The following is a 13655-nucleotide window of genomic DNA, read 5'->3' as shown; positions in this document are numbered from 1 at the left end:
CATTCACTCTCCACTCACTCATGGACTCACCGGAGCAGCCTGCGTGTGCAGTGTGTATAAAGCCTACAGCAGTGTACGGTCATGTCCTGGCTTCCCACTCACTCTCCACTCACTCATGGACTCACCAGAGCAGCCTGCGTGTGCAGTGTGTATAAAGCCTACAGCAGTATACGGTCATGTCCTGGCTTCCCACTCACTCTCCACTCACTCATGGACTCACTAGAGCAGCCTGCGTGTGTAGTGTGTATAAAGCCCACAGCAGCACGGTCATGTCCTGGCCTTCCCACTCACTCTCCACTCACTCATGGACTCACCGGAGCAGCCTGCGTGTGCAGTGTGTATAAAGCCTACAGCAGTATACAGTCATGTCCTGACTTCCCACTCACTCTCCACTCACTCATGGACTCACTAGAGCAGCCTGCGTGTGCAGTGTGTATAAAGCCCACAGCAGCACGGTCATGTCCTGGCCTTCCCACTCACTCTCCACTCACTCATGGACTCACCGGAGCAGCCTGCGTGTGCAGTGTGTATAAAGCCCACAGCAGCACGGCCATGTCCTGGTCTTCCCATTCACTCTCCACTCACTCATGGACTCACCGGAGCAGCCTGCGTGTACAGTGTGTATAATATAGCCTACAGCAGTATACGGTCATGTCCTGGCTTCCCACTCACTCTCCACTCACTCATGGACTCACTAGAGTAGCCTGCGTGTGCAGTGTGTATAAAGCCCACAGCAGCACGGTCATGTCCTGGCCTTCCCACTGACTCTCCACTCACTCATGGACTCACCAGAGCAGCCTGCGTGTGCACTGTGTATAAAGCCTACAGCAGTGTACGGTCATGTCCTGGCTTCCCACTCACTCTCCACTCACTCATGGACTCACCAGAGCAGCCTGCGTGTGCAGTGTGTATAAAGCCTACAGCAGTGTACGGTCATGTCCTGGCTTCCCACTCACTCTCCACTCACTCATGGACTCACTAGAGCAGCCTGCGTGTGCAGTGTGTATAAAGCCCACAGCAGCACGGTCATTTCCTGGTCTTACCATTCACTCTCCACTCACTCATGGACTCACCAGAGCAGCCTGCGTGTGCAGTGTGTATAAAGCCCACAGCAGCACAGTCATGTCCTGGCTTCCCACTCACTCTCCACTCACTCATGGACTCACCAGAGCAGCCTGCGTGTGCAGTGTGTATAAAGCCCACAGCAGCACAGTCATGTCCTGGCCTTCCCACTGACTCTCCACTCACTCATGGACTCACTAGAGCAGCCTGCGTGTGCAGTGTGTATAAAGCCCACAGCAGCACGGTCATGTCCTGGTCTTCCCATTCACTCTCCACTCACTCATGGACTCACCAGAGCAGCCTGCGTGTGCAGTGTGTATAAAGCCCACAGCAGCACAGTCATGTCCTGGCTTCCCACTCACTCTCCACTCACTCATGGACTCACCGGAGCAGCCTGCGTGTGCAGTGTGTATAAAGCCCACAGCAGCACAGTCATGTCCTGGCCTTCCCACTGACTCTCCAATCACTCATGGACTCACTAGAGCAGCCTGCGTGTGCAGTGTGTATAAAGCCCACAGCAGCACGGTCATGTCCTGGTCTTCCCATTCACTCTCCACTCACTCATGGACTCACCGGAGCAGCCTGCGTGTGCAGTGTGTATAATATAGCCTACAGCAGTATACGGTCATGTCCTGGCCTTCCCACTCACTCTCCACTCACTCATGGACTCACTAGAGCAGCCTGCGTGTGCAGTGTGTATAAAGCCCACAGCAGCACGGTCATGTTCTGGCCTTCCCACTCACTCTCCACTCACTCATGGACTCACCGGAGCAGCCTGCGTGTGCAGTGTGTATAAAGCCCACAGCAGCACAGTCATGTCCTGGTCTTCCCATTCACTCTCCACTCACTCATGGACTCACCGGAGCAGCCTGCGTGTGCAGTGTGTATAATATAGCCTACAGCAGTATACGGTCATGTCCTGGCCTTCCCACTCACTCTCCACTCACTCATGGACTCACTAGAGCAGCCTGCATGTGCAGTGTGTATAAAGCCCACAGCAGTGTATGGTCATGTCCTGGCCTTCCCACTCACTCTCCACTCACTCATGGACTCACCGGAGCAGCCTGCGTATGCAGTGTGTATAAAGCCCACGGCAGTATACGGTCATGTCCTGGCTTCCCACTCACTCTCCACTCACTCATGGACTCACCGGAGCAGCCTGCGTGTGCAGTGTGTATAAAGCCTACAGCAGTGTACGGTCATGTCCTGGCCTTCCCATTCACTCCCCACTCACTCATGGACTCACCGGAGCAGCCTGCGTGTGCAGTGTGTATAAAGCCCACAGCAGCACGGTCATGTCCTGGCCTTCCCACTCACTCCCCACTCACTCATGGACTCACCGGAGCAGCCTGTGTGTGCAGTGTGTATAAAGTCTACAGCAGCACGGTCATGTCCTGGTCTTCCCACTCACTCCCCACTCACTCATGGACTCACCGGAGCAGCCTGCATGTGCAGTGTGTATAAAGCCCACAGCAGTATACGGTCATGTCCTGGTCTTCCCACTCACTCCCCACTCACTCATGGACTCACCGGAGCAGCCTGCATGTGCAGTGTGTATAAAGTCTACAGCAGCACGGTCATGTCCTGGCCTTCCCACTCACTCCCTACTCACTCATGGACTCACTAGAGCAGCTTCCAGCCCAAGCTTCATTCATGGCAAGTGCCTTACATGGCTGTACCACTTTACATCTTTTATGTCTTGTTTTTACTGTACCTCTTTTCTATTTTTAGATATGTTTAGTTGCGCAAATACTTACCATTGTGTGACAATTGGCTGCAGTATTCAGCACTGTGTGAGTTTGTAGCCTGGAGCTTCGGCCTCCAGCACGTGGCCTGGGTGTGCAGTGGGCTACACCTTCTAGGTGTGTATGTGTGTCCTCAGTGATGTTAACACAGTGACAAAATCACCTCACATTCATCTCTCAGAACACACGGCTGTATTCCTCCTCCTCCTGCCTTGCATGTGGAAGCTTTTTCTGATGGCGTCAGCTGCCCATGGCTCCCACCCAGACCCCTCAGCACTCATGCAGAAGTGTCATGTTCTGTGTGGCAGGGACCGGTGAGTGCATGTTTAATCTGCTGTTAGAAGGGCCCCTGGGTGTTCCAAGAATGGCCCCAATGCACCAGGACTGGAGGCCCCCTGGGTGGAGAAATCACCTCTCCCAGCCTTTCAGTTCACAGATGGGGAAACTGATTCTAAATCCATTTCATCAGGCCCCGTGATCACAGTCGACGCCCTTGCCATCGGATGTGTAACAGCTACACACTCCCTGCACCTCCAGACTGCAGGGACCGTGCGGAGAACGTGGGACCCTCGTGCTCTCTGTGCCTTGTGACTACAGGGGCCCAGCGTGTTTGCTGAAGGGAACCCTCTGCCTCCTCCGGTTTGGGTTTCCAAGGAATTGCAGGCAGTGGATCCAGGAGATCACAGAAATCCCAGAATGGAAATGTGAATAAAAACACTTCCCTGGGGTCAGCAAAGGTCAGGAAAAACCTGGTAATTACTTCAGTAGAGTGCAGGGAAACACAATCTCTGCAAAACTAAGTTTCAAAGTCCTGATTTCAAGGGAGGTGGATATTGGAAAAAAGAAACAGCCAACACCCAACCTGAGTCTCTGCCTGTGGAGCCTGGGACCGCCTGGCTGCTGTGTATCTGCTGAGGTGACATTGCTCAGAACACAAGCGCGTGGTCTCACGCTGTCCTGCTGTGGGGTCCTGACCAGAAGGGAGGTGATGAGCAAAGCCCAGGTCGCCTCCCACCGCGAGCATTTCCTGCAGGGCCTGTGGGTGAAGGACCCTTCCCTTTCCCTCCAAATGTCGCCCTGCCCCTGAATCCCTTGTCTCACGTCTTTGCTGGTGGATGTGAGTACCTTCTCCACTCCTTTAAAACTACATAGAACACCTTACAATGTCCCGATTATGCTCTGAAAGGTAAAAGCTGTTTCACAGGGCGTGTGTGTGCATGTGTGTAGACCAGTGCTGTACAATTTGGTTTAGATCCCTGAAAAAAATCTCAATTCTTTCTCATAATTTAGTGCAGAGAATAGAATAGAAGACAGCGTCAGGGTGGCAAGCTTCAAAAGGTGTGAGTAGAATCGTGCCGTGGCTCACGCCTGTAATCCCAACACTTTGGGACGAGGCAGGAGAATTGCTTGAGCCCAGGAGTTCAAGCCCAGCCTGGGCAATGTGGCAAGACCCCATCTCTAAAAAAAAAAAAAAAAAAAAGATACACAAATTAGCCAGGTGTGGTGGCGCATGCCTGTAGTCCGAGCTACTTGGGAAGCTGAGGTGGCAGGATGGCTGGAGCCCAGGAGTTCAAGGCTGCAGTGAGCTAAGATTGCACCACTATACTCCAGCCTAGGCAACAAGCAAGTCTCTGTCCCTAAAGAAAAAAAAAGCGTGAGTTGCTGAGGCCCAGAGAAGCCAAGGGACTGGCCTGAGGTCACACAGCAGGGGCACACTGTGTGGGGCGAAGCTCGGGCTTCCCCCACCGTGTGTGCTTTCCTTGTTATTAATTCACACGAGTGAATAGTTGCAAATGATGCATCTGGATAAACACTGGACTTCTGTTTCCCCACAGCTGCAGGAGAATCACAGTCTCAGCGGCTGCTGCTCCTGACGGGCACGCGTGATGCCCAGTCTGGAGGGTTCGCTGCAATCAGTGCTACGGCTTTAGAAACTGTGATTTACTGCTGATTTAAAACTCTTTAAAGAGCCGACTTCCTGCTGATGGGGCTGAGGGAAGAGCGGCAGGCGCAGTGCTGGCAGAGACTCCGGCAGGGCCTCGGTGCGGAGGCTGGGAGCAGCGCCTTCTTTTTAGGAAACGACGCTTCAGGCTCAGCCTCCCGTCCATGGTGTGAGTGCAGAGAAGCTCCTGGGTTCTGTCTGCTGCTCCACTCTGGGGGTGAATGTGCCTCTGGAGTCTCCGAGGGGGCGCGGGAAGGACGTTCAGTTCAGAGCATTTAACCAAAGCTTTTAAGGCAGCCGGCGGGGCAAGGGCTCCCGCAAACTCCGAGCTTGAGAGACAGCACCTCAAGTTTTCGAACCCTGGCCCTCGTGGAGCCACGCAACGCTGCTCCAAGGAGGGAAGCGGCGGCCCTGGCGCTCTGGGAAGGCCTGGAGGGCTGAGCCTCGGGCAGTCAGCACCACCCTTCCCTCCCCTTGGTTCCCAAGAATCCGAGAGCCATTGAGGAATTGAGGCTGCGACGTTTTAGGCACCCCCAGGATGAGAACAACGTGGGTTTAACACGAGGGAGGCTGCCGCGCTGTCCTGCTTGGTCACGTTAACTATCCACATTTTCCCAAGGAGCAAGGATGGGCGCGTTTCCTCAAGGTTCCTTGGTGGTGGTTTCAGTCTCTGGCTGAGAGAACTGACTGCGCAGGCTTAGTCCTCATTAGTCCAAGACCCAAAGCTTCCAGGATGCAGACGGGAGCTGCAGTGAGCACCCGTGCACCTGCTGATTCTCCCTGAGGTCCTGCATGGCCATGGTGGGCTCTTTCTACAGAAGCTCAGGACTTGACTTGTGTTAGGATGGAGAGTCATAGTGTTGTCTTGCTTTACTTTTTTATTTTTAAAAAATAGACACAGGGTGTTGCTCCGTTGCCCAGGCGGGAGTGCAGGGGTGCAATCACAGCTCATTGCGGCCTCAACCTCCTGGGCTGAAGCAATCCTCCCGCCTCAGCCTCTCAAGGAGCTAGGACCACAGGCACCACCATGCCCAGCTCATTAAAACAATTTTTTTTTCTTTGGTAGAGATGGGATCTCACTATGTTGCCAAGGCTGGTCTCAAACTCCTGGCCTCAAGTGATCCTCCTGCCTTGGCCTCCCAGTGTTGGAATTATAGGCATGAGCCACCATGCCCGACCTTGTTTTACTTTTTATAAATCATGTATATAAACATATTTTATTAATCCCAATACAACCAAGGCCTTCAAGTCCAAAAGACCTGCAGCAGAGGTGGCAGAGGAGAGAGATATGTAAGTGCGGGAAAAATATTCTTAAGGTCTGTTTTCAAGATTTAGTGAAATTTTGGGAAAAGGTACGGAAAATATTTTCATATTTTGTACTTACAATTGTCACTGTGAAAAGAGTTGCTTTTTATGGAGTGACATAAATTTGAAAAAAAAGGTTGTGTTTAAGAAATTAGATACAGCTCTGAATTATACATGGAATGTTGTTCAACTCAGTAGAATGTGGTGTGTGGGCAATTACCCAGCACGGTAATTCCACATTACAAACCTTTAAATTTAAAACAGATCAAAATAAATCAATTTTGTAAGTGGCTTTACCTAGGTGCAGTGTTTGCATTATGCAACATTTATTTAATATTGTCACGCTGTCCTTGAAAAGCCCGTTTATTCATATTTTGGTCCTCAACCAGGAGCAGTGTCTGGTATCTGCACAGCTGCCTCTGGGGGCAGCTCCCAGATCAGTGGCTGCAGAGGCACAGGTGGTGGCTCCACCTGGGCGTGGTGTGGGCTGCGGTGGCCTCCGAACACCTCCGGGAGTGAAAACCCAAACTCTCCTTTGCTGTAAAGCATAATTTTTGTTTTAAATCCTAGATTGAAAAAACCGTGTCACTGGAAGTTAGGAAGCAAACTTCAATCCTAGTATTGTTTTTTTTTGAGACAGAGTCTCGCTCTGTCACCCAGGCTGGAGTGCAGTGGCGCGATCTCGGCTCACTGCAAGCTCCGCCTCCCGGGTTCACCCCATTCTCCTGCCTCAGCCTCCCGAGTAGCTGGGACTACAGGTGCCCGCCACCACGCCCGGCTAATTTTTTGTATTTTTAGTAGAGACGGGATTTCACCGTGTTAGCCAGGATGGTCTCGATCTCCTGACCTTGTGATCCGCCCGCCTCGGCCTCCCAAAGTGCTGGGATTACAGGCGTGAGCCACTGCGCCCGGCCCAATCCTAGTATTCTTAACCACAGTCATTCGCCATTTTTCTTGCACTTCTTTTTCCTATGTGCACTTTTTACAAAGTTGCAATCATAGTCCAGGAACGATTTTTACATTCTGCTTTTCTGTTTACTCGGTATGTTATCTGCAATTTCTAAGTTGCTACATAGTCTTCAAAACCATAATTGTAAAAGTCTGCTTAATACTTCATCAGGCATTTATTTTGAAAATTCTCTGTTCTATAAATGACACTATGACCAATATATGCCCCTCCCTCATGCCATGTTAATTACTGGGTCAAAGGACATAAACATAATTTTGTTTCTTGATACACATTGCCACATCTCTCCTCCCCGCATGTATCACTAATATATAAGGATACATTTCACCACAACTTATCATTACATTTTTGTAACATAATGAAATAAACGATTATTTAATTACATTATTTGACCATGAGCAAATCTGGCTATTTTCTCATTAAGATTTACAATTTTTCTTTCATGTTTATCTAAATCATATTAATGGATTTCTTATCGATACATTTTTCTATCAATTTGTTTGATCTTTTTATGTAATAAATAATCCCTTATGCTGCTTTTTAAATCTCTAGGATTGTCAGAATATATCGGGAACATCAAAGGCCATTTTTAATTGTTTTTTCCATAGAACCTGCATTTATTTTTACTTTAATGTTTTACCATTTGGTTGATGGACGTCACACTTAACTGCCAAAGAGAGCTGTTGAGTTGGTCAACCAGTGTGCAAATCTGATTTGATGTCATGCCAGCCCAAAGTAAAGACCCTGGTTTCTGCAGGGCATGGAATGGGTAATGAACTCTGACCCTTTCTGTAAGGAGGATGGATGACAGCGCGGGGATTCCCATCAGGACTTCCACTTCCAGGAAGGTCGATGGGCTCCAGCCATCTGCAGCCTGCGTCATCCTCTGCCTGAACTCACTGGGGTGCAGTGAGAAGGTGCCCAGACGCCCCAGGGTTTCCTGGGGCTGCTGAGGGCTTTGAGAAGGAGGCTTGCTGGGCCCCAAGGCAGGGAGGAGGTGCCAGGAATTAATTTCATTTTTGCAAATTCACATTAGGACTCAGAACTTTGGAAGACTCATGGAAATTCTCGAAAAATTATTCTGCCTCCAAAGCATTGTGAGAAAGCTGGATCGATAAACATCATTGCTGACTGTGTGCCAGGCACTGAGTTGGCGCTTGGTGTAAACGGTCTCTGCTCCTCACAATGATTCTAAAAGGCTGGTGGGTTTTTTTACTCCAGATTGGAGAAACTGGAAACTCAGGGTAAAGTGTTCCTTGGTGACGTGGCGGGTGACCTGCAGTGCCGTGACCCGTCTGACTTGAATCTTACGCTCTTCTTACTGGCTGTGGGTCCTAACAGAGACACGGACGCCATTCTTGCCCAGTTATCCCTTCGGGATTTGTTAATCTTTTATCTGAAGCTTCAAAGTTGTCAATTGGTCTAAGGCTCTGGGCCAAGTATGGACTTTACATGGTTCAGACAAGTTGCCTAGGGATTAATTTTCTTCTTTGTGCCTTTTCTGTAATTAAAAGATTTTTTTAAACAGTAACTGTGTATCAGAAAAATATAAGAAATGCTGTAAACATTTTTATGAAGCAGACAATTTGCTTATAAAAGCAATCATGGCTGCAGGGCTTAGGGCAGAAGAAATGAACGTTTCCCTGAGATTTCCTCTTTTTGGCCGTGGCTAACCAAGCAGGCCACTAATGATGAGATTGGAGGGAATTATGTGTCATTTCCCTCGCGGGGTGGCCAGTTTTCGGCAGCAGGGCAGGGTTCCTGGGGACTGTGAAGCCTCTTTGGTTTTGTAATACTCATGTGAGGCTTGGCCCACATCACTTAGAGTGTTTTATTTCTCTTTAGGTCTTGGACCTGGACCTGAGAGAGCCCAGAACCCCAGTAGCAGCAGAAGGGCCGAAGCGTCACATAGCAACTGTGGGCTGCGGTGGCTCTGGAGCTGGTCGGCGTGACTCTGCCATTACCTCTGTCCCCTTGGTGAGGTGATTCAAATTCTCAGAACTCTTTCCCCGTTGGAAACATGGGGATAATAGCTGCTACTGGGGTTCTGGGCTCTCTCAGGTCCAGGTCCAAGTGTGTAGTGCTGCTGTGAGGGTTAAACGAGATAAATATGTGTAAAAGTGCTTAGTAGAGACACACTTCGTATTCTCAGTCACTGCCTGTGTTCCACCCAGAAAAAGTGCTTTCTGAGTCAAATTTTATCTGTTTTTCAAGGCTCAGCTGATCCCAGCTGTGAATAAGTTTATAGGCAGCTTACTGTTACCCCAGGCAGGAATCCCTCTACTCCAGCTGAGATTTTTTGGCAGTTAGGGCCTGTTCTACGGAGTAAGCCAACAGTAGTTACATTTAGCCTTATGTTGCTGTGTACATTTTAATGTTTGTGCCTGAGTAGATTATAAGCTCTTTGAGGGCAGGAACCATGTGTTCGATGTCTTGGAATATCTTACAGAATCTCGAATAGTGGCCAGTCCTCCAGCAGAATCTGCAAACTGACTCCTTAGTGTGAGCCGGAAACTGCAATGCTGTTTTCAAAGCGCTGGCCTTCAGGAGGTAGAGAGACCACACTGGCCAGTGCATGTGGTCCATGCCAGATGGCTCCATCCTACCTCCCTTTGCAGGGGCTGGACAAGGGCAGGCTGGGTGCTTGACTCAGCCAATTCTGAAGATAGGTTTGTGTGTGGCAGAGATCAGCCAGAAAAAGAAATTCTATTTTGATTTGGTCATTTATTGGCATGAGGTTTTACTTTTGCCCGTTGTGGTCAACCAGATGTACTGGTTGGTGCTGGCTGCAGCCCACGGAAGGCCCCACCTGTGCCATGGGCAAAGACAGATGGGAGCAGCTGGCTGCCTGGAGACAGGACCTTGGTTTCCGTTTGATGCAGTCACTCCAAATAAACATGCAGTCTATTGTCTGTAGCTGGCATCATTGACTTTCACACGTAACCTCCAAAACAAGATGGGGTCTCTCCACCGGCCTGGGTGGGGGTACAGCTACACCTTGCACACGGTTTCATATGAAGAGAAACATGAGATGAAATAAATAAAGGAAGAGGAAAGAGAGATACAAGAACTAAGACTGAGGAGTGTCTCACTTTTAATCTTTCTCTCCTCGTGTCTTTGGGGTGCCACAATTTTAGTGACTGGGACTAGCGATTCCAGCATATAATACATTTCACAATCATAACTTACATTTTGTCTGTTTTCCAACACGTTTAAAGTATACGAAATGTAACATCACATCAGTCTTCAGAATAGTGATAGAGTCAGGTATTACGCATGATCGTTCTACTAAGTCTATTTGAGGGAAGCAAACGTTGAGAATTCAGGGATGAGATTCCAGCGTCTGTCGACCTCGGCGCCACCTGGGTGCTGGTTTCTCCTGAATCCAAACCTGCATTTTAAGCAGACCCAGGAGGTTTCTTGCACATTTGCGTTGGAGAAGCATTGCTTTGGGGTCGGCACAGAACTCCTCTCCATGTTTCGTTGAGTTACAGCAGGCCCCCGGGTTAAAGTCCTCCCCCGACTTGCCAGATATAGCAGCCTTCCTTCTTTCAGAAGGCCTGGGAAACTGCTCAGGCTGGGACTTGCGGGCACTGAGACTCCGTGCCACAGGGGGCTTCTACAGGGGGCTTCTAGTTGAGATTCGTTCCCCATCCCCCGGGTCCCAGTGGCTTTGCTTGTGAGAAACTGTTCTGCTCTTTTAGGGGTAGCGGCAGCCACTTCAGCACAGGCTGAGGGTCTCTTATCTGAAGTGCTTGGGACCAGAAATGCTTTGAATTTTGGATTTTTTGGGGGATTTTGGAATATTTGCATATATATAATGAGATATCTTGAGATGGGACCCAAATCTAAACACGAAATTCATTTATGTTTCATACACATAGCCTGAAGGTCATTTTACGTAACATTTTAAATAATTCGTGCATGAAGCGAAGCGCTGACTGTGTTTCGACTGTGACCCATCACATGAGCACTGGTGGGGTTTTTCACTTGTGGTATCATGTCGAGGCTCAAAACATTTCTGATTTTGGAGCATTCTGGATTTCAGATTTTCCTATCGGGGTGCTCACCTGTGTCACTGCTCTGCCAATCCACCACCAGGCTTGTGCCCCTCAGGTCAGACACGTGGTCCAGAGAGATCTTGGGTCTCAGACAGACAAAACTGACAAGGACAAAAATTCACCCTCAGCTGAGAAAAGAGGGCAACAGAATCACCCAGAAATGCACCCTCAGCTGAGAAGAGAGGGCAACAGAATCACCCAGAAATGCACCCTCAGCTGAGAAGAGGGCACCAGAAACGAATTCTGGTTAAAAACACCGTGGGGCAGTCAGGTGTCCGACCTACGTGGTCGCCAACGAGGGAGTGGGTCACGGCTGGCTGGTGTGGTGTGCAGGAGACGGGGTCTCGGTTCCATGGTCGCGGACGAGGGAGTGGGTCACGGCTGGCTGGTGTGGTGTGCAGGAGACGGGGGCTGGGTTCCATGGTCGCGGACAAGGGAGTGAGTCACGGCTGGCTCCATGGTTGTGGACGAAGGAGTGGGTCACGGCTGGCTGCTGTGGTGTGCAGGAGACGGGGGCTCGGTTCCATGGTCGCGGACAAGGGAGTGAGTCACGGCTGGCTCCATGGTTGTGGACGAAGGAGTGGGTCACGGCTGGCTGCTGTGGTGTGCAGGAGATGGGGGCTCGGTTCCATGGTCGCGGACGAGGGAGTGGGTCATGGCTGGCTGCTGTGGTGTGCAGGAGATGGGGTCTCGGTTCCATGGTCACGGACGAGGGAGTGGGTCACGGCTGGCTCCATGGTCGCGGACGAGGGAGTGGGTCATGGCTGGCTGGTGTGGTGCCCAGGACATAGGGGCTCGGTTCCATGGTCTCTCCCTGTGAGCACTGCAGAGAAGGCATCCCAGTGGACGCCACTCACACAGGGGCAGGGAGGGTGGAGAGTGCGCCTAGGGGCTTTCCGATATACTAAATTGCCTAACACAGCAGTTCCTCGTGGACACTGGTAATGAAGGCAAGATGTGTTTTTGGTTTATTGTTACTTTTGGCAAGTCTCCAAAACTCATACAGCCCAGTTTTCTGATGGAAACTGAGAAACATTTATCAACGACAGTATCTACCCAATAGAATCTTGTTAACTTAAATGCAATAATGTGTCTGTAGAGCACTAGAGTCTTTGAAAGAGACCCGTATCATGAAGTAAGAGTATCGTGTTTTATTCTTGCTGAACTTCAGGAAGTACAAGTACTGCCCCTGGCTGGGAGTTTCCTTCTTCATTTTCGTGCCTGGAGTGCCTTCGATCACACCTGTCGTGTGCGTGAATCAGGTCTTCTCCATTTCTCAGAGGTACGTCATGCGTTCTAGAGAGTTCTGTCTCTCATATGAAGTGCTTCCTACAGAAAGAATGAATGTACAGCTCTTCATGTTGCCAAAGCACCAAGACACACTAAGCCCACACAGGCACATTCCACAGGGTATTTTGAGTGGCTGGAGGCCATGGCACCAGAGTCCAGGGTGGCACCTGCACCCTCCCATGTGGGAAGTGGGCACGACCAGAGGCAGAGACCAGACTTGGCAGCACGTGGTGAGGCTGCACAGCCCTGAGGAAGCTGCTAGGCCCCGACACTGGGTGGCCTGGACAATCCAGCCTGACAAGGAGCTGCATTCCACCTGCGTTGGAGATGGATGCTGACAGACGGCCGCACAGAAGCTTCTGCAGCCTGGTGCCCACCAGGCCCACAGAGGAAAAGGGTTCTGGAGTGAAAAGTCTCATCTGGCCCTCAGGAGATATCTGCATGAGGGCAGGGCCCTGTTTGCCCCCGGGTGTCAGAAGATATGAAGGACCAGATCTGGGCTTGGCCACTCCTCAGACAACCTCAATGGATCCTGCACACAGCATTCCCAGGCCAGGCTGGAGGGACTTTGATGGATCCTGTACACAGCATCCCTGGGCTGGGCTGGAGAGACCTCCTGCCTGCTTGCACATACTGGAAGAGATATTGTTGTGTGAATTGTTTTCTGAACACACCATTTTCCTTACAGAAACTCCTATTCATCCTTCAATCCCAGCTCACAGTCACCTCCTCCGGGAAGCCCTCCACCCTCCATCGCCGGTCAGTGTTGGGTGGTGTGCCTGTCTCCTCTTTGGACTGCGAGCTCCCCGGGGTCCTTGTGATGTCTTTTCATTGCTTTCCTCCACTTCCCACCTGGTTCTTGGCACACGCTGGGTGCTTATTGAACACATGGTCAGTATATTTGAAGGATGAGACGTACTGAATTAACATTTGTATCAGGTGTTTTTTTTCTGTATCAGATTTACAAGATCCACGATGCCCACCATGTGCTAAGAGCAGTAACTACACCCCATTCTCTCCGCACACTTTCCTGCTGCCACAGGCTTACGTTTTTATCCTATTATGAACTTAACGCCTCTTGAATTCACTTCTTGAATTATTATCCTGGCTGCTCAGCTAAGAGATGGATCCCTGTGGCTCTCAGTGGCGTCCGTCCTGCCGTGGGCTGAGATCCGTGACTTCTCAAGGGTAATTACAGTGAAGACACTTGCTGGCCTGCTTGTGGCTGCAGACCCAGGGAGTCCGGAGGGGGATAAAACCCACAGCTGACACAGCTCTGCGGT

At 50.4% G+C, this 13655-nt stretch overlaps 1 long non-coding RNA gene across 1 annotated transcript; it reads left to right on the top strand.

Moving 5' to 3' along the window:
- The first annotated feature begins 4819 nt into the window (after positions 1–4819).
- LOC134730651 (uncharacterized) lies at positions 4820–13297 on the top strand. Its single transcript, XR_010112562.1, has 3 exons — positions 4820–4966; positions 8867–8998; positions 12254–13297. It is a non-coding gene; the product is annotated as an uncharacterized LOC134730651 (long non-coding RNA).
- Positions 13298–13655: the final 358 nt, after the last annotated feature.

This window comes from Pan paniscus, chromosome 5 (genome assembly GCF_029289425.2).
Source record: "Pan paniscus chromosome 5, NHGRI_mPanPan1-v2.0_pri, whole genome shotgun sequence".
NCBI classification, from domain to species: domain Eukaryota; kingdom Metazoa; phylum Chordata; class Mammalia; order Primates; family Hominidae; genus Pan; species Pan paniscus.
This window is presented reverse-complemented; position numbering and strand designations above follow the sequence as displayed.